This window comes from Pipistrellus kuhlii, unplaced genomic scaffold (assembly GCF_014108245.1).
Source record: "Pipistrellus kuhlii isolate mPipKuh1 unplaced genomic scaffold, mPipKuh1.p scaffold_m20_p_16, whole genome shotgun sequence".
Lineage (NCBI taxonomy): Eukaryota > Metazoa > Chordata > Mammalia > Chiroptera > Vespertilionidae > Pipistrellus > Pipistrellus kuhlii.
This window is the reverse complement of record NW_023425471.1, coordinates 32199641-32208995: the sequence shown is the minus strand read 5'-3', so window position 1 is coordinate 32208995 and position 9355 is coordinate 32199641.

Genomic DNA, 9355 nt, shown 5'->3' with positions numbered 1-9355 from the left:
AGCGGTGCGGGCCACATTGCAAGGCCTGGCTGGACGGATTTGGCCCGAGGGCCTTGTGTTTGACACATGTGCTCTAAACAATAAAAATCAGCAAAGAAACATCAATCCTAAATTACTCACTAGACCAGATGGTATTAATTGACATCTTCAAAACATTTCACCCAAAGCCACAAAATATATATTCTTCTTAAGTACACATGGGTCATTTTCAAAGTTAGACCATATGTTGGGACATAGGCAAAGTCTCTTCAAATTCAAGAATATAAAAATCATATCAAGCATCTTCTCAGATCACAATGTCATAAAACTGGAAATCAAATAAAGTAAAAACAATCCAAAACAACCAAACACATGGAGACTAAGTAACATGATATTAAACAATGACTGTGTTATCAGAGAGATGAATGAAAAAATAAAAAAAACATCATGGCAACAAATTACAATGTAAACACAACCATCCAAAATCTCTGGGACACAGCAAAAGCAATCTTGAGAGTGAAGTTCATAGCTCTACAAGCCTAGTGCAAAAAACAAGAAACAGTGGTAATAAACTACCTAATCCTACAACTCAAAGAGGTTGAAAGAGAACAAGAAAAGCCCAGTGTAAGCAGAAGGAAGGAAATAATAATGATCAGAGTGGAGATGAACGACATAGAGACCAAAGAAACAATACAAAAGATCAATAAAAACAAGAGCTGGTTCTTTGAAAGGATAAACCTCTAGCCAGTCTCACCAAGAAACAAAGAGAGAGGACCTAAATAAATAATATCAGAAATGAAAGAGGCAAAATAACAACAGACCCAATAAAAAATGATTATTAAAAAAATATTATGAACAATTCTATTCCGACAAATTGAACAACCTGGAGGAAATGGAAATATTCCTAGAAAAATACAACCTTCCAAAACTCCATCAGGAAGAATCTAAACAGCTCAATTGGCTAGTAACTATGGAAGAAACTGAAGCAGTCATCAGAAGCTTCTGGCAAACAAAAGGCCAGGGCCAGATGGCTTCACAGGAGAATTTTACCAAACATTCAAGGAAGAACTTAAACCTATCCTCCTCAGACTATTCCAAAACATTCAAAAGGAAGGAACACTTCCAAGCTCCTTCAATAAAGCTATCATCACACTAATACCAAAATCAGATAATGACAATGCAATGAAAGAGACTTATAGGCCAATATCCCTCATGAACATAGATGCCAAAATCCTTAACAAAATTCTAGCAAATTGGCTTCAGAAGTACATCAGAAAGATCATACACCATGACCAAGTAGGATTTATCCAAGAAATGCAAGGATGATACAATATCCACAAATCAATAAATGTGATATATCACATTAAAAAAATTGAGAGATAAAAAACACATAGTCATATCAATCGATGCAGAGAAAGCATTTGACAAAACCCAACACTCTTTCTTGATAAAAACTCTCAATAAGGTGGGAATAGAAGGATCATACCCCATCATATATAATAAAAGCTATATATGATTGCCAAAACTGGTTTGGTTCAGTGGATAGAGCATCAGCATGTGAACTGAAAGGTCCCAAGTTTGATTTCAGTCAAGGGCATGTACCTAGGTTGTGGGCACATCCCCAGTAGGGGGTATGCAGGAGGCAGCAGATCGATGTTTCTCTCTCATCAATGTTTCTAACTCTCTATTACTCTTCCTGTCTATAAAAAAATAAATAAAACATATATATTTTTTTAAAAAACTATATATGATAAACCCACAACAAACATCATACTCAATGGGCAAAAACTAAAATCATTTCCCCTAAGAACAGAAACAAGACAGGGATGCCAACTCTCACAACTCCTGTGGTGACATAGTGCTGGAAGTATTAGCCATTGAAATTAGACAAGAAGAAGAAATAAAAGGCATCCAAATTATAAAAGAAGAAATAAAGCTGTCTTTATTTGCAGATGCCATGATATTGTACATAAAATACCTGAAAGACTCCATCAAAAAACTAATAGACTTAGTAAATGAATTCAGCAATGTAGCAGAATACAAAATTAATGCCAAGAAATCTATGACAATTCTATACACCAATAGTGAACTTACTGAAAAAGATACTAAAAAAGAAATCCTATTTATGATAGCACCAAAAAAATTAAGATATCTAGGAATAAATTTAACTAAGGAGATAAAAGACCTATAGACAAAAAACTACAGGACACTAAAAAAAGAGATAGAGGAAGATGTAAACAGATGGAAAAACATACCATGTTCATGGGTTTATAGAATAAACATCATTAAAATGTCAATTCTGCCCAAAGCAATCTATACATTTAATGCATTCCCCATTAAAATGCCAATGACATATTTCACAGACCTAGAAAGAACGCTCCAAAAATTCATCTGGAATTTAACACACACACACACACACACACACACACATACACACACACACACACACACACACACACACACAAAACAAGCAAACGAACAAAAAACACAAATAGCCAAAAGAATCTTGAGAAATAAGAATAAAGTAGAAGGGATTTCAATACCAGATTTCAAGCTGTATTACAAAGCCACTGTTCTCAAAACAGCCTGGTGCTGGCACAAGAAAATATATAGAGCCAAAACCGGTTTGGCTCAATGGATAGAGCACACATGTCAAACACAAGGCCCGCGGGCCAAATCTGGCCCGCCAGGCCTTGTAATGTGGCCCACACCGCGCTGTCATCACTGCACTCCGCTGCGTTCCATCACAATGACACGCGGTGACATAGGAGGCTTGTGATCTCGCCGGCCGCCTTGCCGGCCGCTGTACTTGCTATCTATTATGCATGAGCATAGATAACAAGTCACAGGAGATTCAGGAGGCGTGACCTATAGTCCGGCATCCGATGTGGTTGTGCAGGTGGCAGAGCAGAGGAGAGAGTGAGTGTGCGGGCATAAAAAATACACAGCAGAAGCTGCCAGTTCCTGGCATAAAGTGCAGGCATAAAAATCGCAACAGAATCTGCTATCTGTACCCAGCCAGGCATTTATTGACTGACTTTTTTTTTTCTCCACTCCATCTGCCAAATCAAGCTATCCCTGTGCAGTTTTCAACTTTTTCCTTCTAACGCAGATTTCCAATAAACTACATCTTTTACTGCCAATATTGATCCCAAAATGTCCAGGAAAAGAAAAGTTGATGGTGAAGGCAGACAATTTAATGACAAATGGGAAAATGAATACATGTTTGTGCTTAGAGAGGGCAAACCAGTGTGTATATTGTGTTATGAGACAGTGTCGGTGATGAAAGAGTACAATATACATCGTCATTTTGACACCAAACATAATGTTAAGTATGGCAAATATACTTTGGAAGAAAAGCATAAAATTGTTAAAGAACTAAAAGGCAAACTACAATCACAGCAGCAAATGTTTACAAAGGCTACAGTGAAAAATGATGCTGCAGTGAAAGCAAGCTTTATAGTGGCTGAAGAAATTGCCCGTACTTCAAGGTGTTTTTCAGAGGGTGCCTTTTTGAAGCAATGCATGCTAAAAGTGTGTGAGCAAGTATGCCCAGACCAGATACAGAGTTTTCAAAATGTCAGTTTGTCAAGAAACACCATTGCAGATAGAGTTCAAGAACTCTCAGGAAATCTATCATCACAGCTGGCCGAACAGGCATGCAGTTATCTCGCTTTTTCACTTGCTATCGATGAAAGCACAGACAACACTGATACAGCGCAGCTGTCCATCTTTATACGTGCTACGAAGACCGACCTCTCTGTCACTGAGGAACTTTTGGATGTAGCTGCCATGCATGGGACGACGACTGGTAGAGATATATTTGAGGCTGTGGAGAAATCTATAAATAATTTTAAATTACCCTGGGAAAAGTTGGTGGGGCTAACTACCGATGGCGCACCCTCAATGTGCGGAGAAAAGAAAGGCTTGTTTGGACTAATGAAGGAAAGAATGCAAAAAAGTCACTGCCACACACCCTTGATTACTTATCATTGCATTATCCACCAAGTGGAAAAGTTCTGGACATGAATGACATAATGACCACAGTCATTAAAACTATTAACTTTATACGGGCACATGGCCTGAATCATCGCCAGTTCCAGCAGTTTTTACAGGAGGAGGGTGCAGAGCATGGAGACGTGCCATACCACACAGAAGTAAGATGGCTGAGCAAGAGCGCAGTCCTCAAAAGATTTTTTGAGCTCAGAGAACAAATTGCTCTTTTCATGGAAAGTAAAGGAAAGCCCTTGCCTGAACTGTCGGATCCCGCCTGGCTATGTGATTTTGCTATGATGTGTGACATATGCGAGCATCTCGCCCAACTGAATCTGAAGCTGCAGGGACGCAAACAAGTCATCACGAAGATGTCTGACATGATCACAGCATTCCAGCATAAACTTCAACTATGGAAGTCCCAACTGGAACAGGACAATCTTGCCCACTTTCCCGTTTGTTTGAGTATCTCAACCACTATTTCTGGTACTTTTCCTTGCAGTCGGTTGGCTACCAAAGTTAGCCGTTTACTAAGTGAATTTGAGCGGCACTTCTCTGACTTTAGAACACAGCACTCAGGCTTTGACATCTTTGCCAATCCTTTTACAGTTGATGTCAACAATGTGCCCCATCACCTTCAGATGGAGATAATAGAGCTTCAGTCTGACAGTGGCCTGAAATCAAGGTTTCAGGATGTTGAAATTGAGGACTTCTACCCTCTACTGCCCCCTGACTCAATGCCAGAGCTCTGACTTCATGCTGCCCGTATTCTACCCATGTTCGGGAGCACCTATCTTTGTGAACAGATGTTTTCAATAATGAATCTGAACAAAAACAAGCACAGATCATGCATTACCGATGACAACCTCCATGCTGTTTTGCGGGTTGCTACAGCCCAAGAAATAAAACCAAACATTGACTCATTGATCCGGGGAAAACGGTGTCAGACATCTAGCCAGAAAACAAAACAATGAGCATTTTAGGTACATTCCAATATTACTGTTTTGCTTGATACCAATATTACTGTTTTGCTTGATAGCATGTGAGTTGGTTAACAGCACTGTTAAGGAAAAGATTGTTCCACTCATTTTAAATTGACATTTCTGGTTAACATTGTCAGTTTATGACTGTTCAGTAAACCATTCGGCCCGCAATTTAGGCTGGATTTTAGATTTTGGCACCTTCTCTGATTGAGTTCGACACCCCTGGGATAGAGCATTGGCTTGGGGACTGAAAGGTCCTGGGTTCGATTCCGTTCAAGGGCATGTACCTTGGTTGCGGGCATATCCCCAATAGAGGGTGTGCAAGAGACAGCTGGTTGATGACTCTCTCTCATCGATGTTTCTAGTTCTCTATCTCTCTCCCTTTCTCTCTGTACAAAATCAATAAAATATATTTTTTTAAAAAAGAAAATATATAGAGATAAATGGAATAGAATAGAGAATCCAGATATTGACCCAAACCACTATGCTCAATTAATATTTGACAAAGAAGGCATGAGCATACAATGGAGTCAAGACAGTCTCTTCAATAAATGGTTTTCAGAAAATTGGACTTATATATGCAAAAAATGAAACTAGATCACCAACTTACACGATACATAAAATTAAACTCAAAATTGATACAGGACTGAAACATAAGACAGGAAACCAAAAATTTATTAGAGGAATCCACAGGCAGCAAATCTCAGACATATGCACAAAGAACTTCTTCACTGTCACTGCCCTTAGGGCAATGAAAGCAAAAGAGAAAATAAACAAATGGGACTACGTCAAAATAAAAAGCTTCTGCACAACAAAAGAAACCATCAAAAAAACAATAAGAAAGCTCAATATATGGGAGAACATATTTGCAAATGATATCACTGATAAAGGTTTAATTTCCAACATCTACAGGCAGCTTATACAACTTGATAAATGGAAGATAAATGATCCAATAAAAAAATGGGCAATAGACCTAAATATAATATTTTCAAAAGAAGACAGAAGGAAGGCGAAGAGACATATGAAAACATTCTCAAAGTCACTAATTATCTGAGAGATGCAAATCAAAAAGACAATGCGGTACCATCTCACACATGTCAGAATGGTTAGCATCAACAAATCAAAAAAAATAAATAAAAATAAAAACACAACAACAAATCAACAAATGACAAGTGTGGGGGAGGATGCGGAGAAAAAGGAACCCTCATGCACTGCTAATGGAAATGCATACTGGTGCAGCCACTGTGGAGAACAGTATGGAGTTTCCTCAAAAAACTAAAAATGGAACTCCCATTTGACCCAGTAATCCCACTCCTAGGAGTATATCCTAAGAAACTAGAAACAGCAATCAGAAAGGATATATGCACCCCTATATTCATAGCAGCACAATTTACAATAGCTAAGATTTGGAAACAGCCTAGGTACCCATCAGCAGATGACTGGATCAGAAAACCATGGTACATCTACACAATGGAATTCTATGCTGCCATAAAAAAGAAGGAATTTTTACCATTTGCAGCAAACTTGATGGAATTGGAGAACGTTATGCTAAGTGAAATGAGCCAGTCAATGAAAGAAAAATACCACATGTTCTCACTCACTTATGAATAATAAAGAACATTATAAACTGATGAACAAAAAGATAGATACAGAGATAGTAAAGCATCAAACAGACTGTCAAATTACAGCAAGAAGGTTAGGGAGTGGTTGGGGAGATAAGAGATCAACTGAAGGACTTGTATGCATCTATATAAGCATAACCAATGGATGCAAAACATTAGAGGATGATAGCATGTATGGGATTGGGGTGGTCAAGCAATGGTAAGATAAGTACACATATAATACGTTAATAAAAATTTTAAAAGAAAAAAGAAAGAAGTAAATGAGAGGTTATTTCTTCCAACCTCATGAGAAGAAAAGCATTATGAAGGAATACGATGAGTAATTGTATACAAATAATTTATGTATTTTAGATAAAATAGGTAAATTCCTAGAAATATGCATACTACCAAAGTAGTCTCAAGATGAAATAGAAAATCTGAGTAGGCTTATAATAAGTAAAGGGATTGATTTAGTAAATAATTTTTAAAAACTGCCAGTTAAGAAAGTCTTGGGCCAGATGAGCTCACTGGTAAATTCTCAAAATATTTAAAGAATTATCCCCAATTTTTCTAGAATTTTTTAAAATGTGAAGAGGAGGGAACACTTTCCCATTAATTCTATGAGTCCAGCATTAGCCTGATACCTAAGCCCTACAAATACATTTTAATGGAAAAGAACAACTAGAGACCAAAATCTCTCCTGAATACAGATGCAAAAACCTTAAACAAAATACTAGTAAACCAAACTCAGCAACATATAAAAAGGATTATACAAAACTATTAACATGATCAAATAGAATTCATATCAGGAAAGCAAGGTTGGTAGAACATTTGAAAATCAATGTAAAACAGCATACTAATAAAATGAAAGGTAAAAACTGCAAAAAATAATTGTATTTCTATACATAAACAATAAGCGCTATGATGATTAAGTTATTATCAAATTGCATTGATAATAAGATAAAAGTAATAAAATACTTAAGAGTAACTAACAAATTAAGTGTAAGACTTGTATACCAGAAGCTGCAAGATGCCATTGAATGGATTATGGAACTAACATATAGAGAAAAACAAGGAAAAGATCATAGTGCTCGATGAGAAATAGTAAGTCCCTTTAGTTCCCTGCATTCCGAATCATTTCTTATCTAGCCCTGTGCTCTTCTACTTCTTATTCTTTTAATAATCCATTTTTTCTAACCAATAATTATTTAATTCATGCAACAAATATCATTCAAATGACTATCATGTGTCAAATAGTATTATAAGCCTCAATATTGTATCAGTTTATAAAATAAAGGTCTTTGCTCTCATAGAGATTACATTCTAGTGGTGGAAGATAGACAACAAAGAATAAACATTAAAAGTAAATTACGCAAGTGACAGAAGTAATAAATACTATGAAAAGAAGAAGAAAAAGTAACTATGAAGGAGGCAACAATACGGGGTGCAAGTGGATTAAATGGATTTGTAATTAAAATGACATTTAAATAAAGAGTTGGAGGAAGTGAAGGATTTGACCCTATAGATATATGTGGGGGTACAGGGCACTTTCATACAGATGTAATAATCAGACAGACATTCATGCAGATGTGCACCTAAAATATTCAATAAATAATAGTAGAATCTTGTCCTAGCTTATATTGCTTAATGAATCCAGAAACTGAATTCAGACTAAAGAATGCAGATTTTAGATGATATACACTGATTCAACAAAAAAAATGTCCTTGTGAATTATGAATAATGATTGAAACTGCCAAATGTATAGGAGGTGTTTTTTTTTTTAAATTATGAAATAAAAAAAATAATAGCAAAGATGCACATGTGTCTATGATCAAATAAGCTGAATAAAGTGAGGAGACTAGGAGATGAAGTTAAAACTATGACACAAGGATGGTGGGGATTATGTAGGGCCTTGTAGATCATTGATATGACTTTGGTTTAAACCATAAGTGAAATGTGGATTTGTTGGAGAGTAGTTTTATCAAATTTCAGTCAAAAAAAAAATACAATAGCTGTTGTGCTAAGACTATAATGTAGGGCCAAGGGTAAAGCACAAAGATAACATAGAGACAATAGAAAAATTACAAATGAGAAATTATCATGGCTTGGATTAGAGTTATAGCACTGGATATAGTGAGAAGACATTAGATTTAAATCAATGTTATTTTATTACAAATCAGATGTAATATATGAAAAAAATGTAACAACTAATGGTTATTTTATTATTTCTGGCCTGATAGCTTATAACGATGAAAGTTAATCAAATTATCCATAGTATTATTTCAACAAATCCCCTTTCATCTGAAATAATGTAAATAGAGAAATTTTCTTTACAACCAAATGATTACTAAGGAAATTATATCTAGACAAGTTAGATCCCAATTGGAAAGTGTAGTCATTTATGCCCAGAGTTAATCAAACGAGGAAGCAAAATCATGTACAAAATATGTACTACCTTAATCAATAAAAAAAAATATTTTTAAAAATAATGTACTAAAAATATTTACCCCTCTCTAGCTATGCCACATGATACAAGGTAATAAAACTGGAAAATGAATAATAAAGTGAAAATTCGTTAGTCTAGTAATTCCTTTGCCAATAGATCTGACCTCCTGGAAGGAATTTGGCTGATATCAATTAGAACAATCTGAGATACTCAGCATATCAATTAAGCAAAGGGTTTGACCAATTTGGAGGTTCAGATCCACCAAGTTGTGAAGAAAATAACACAACTTTTTTCATTGCAAAAATCTGATGCTTCCTGAGATTTTGCTGATGCTTCCTGAGATTTTGCATCAG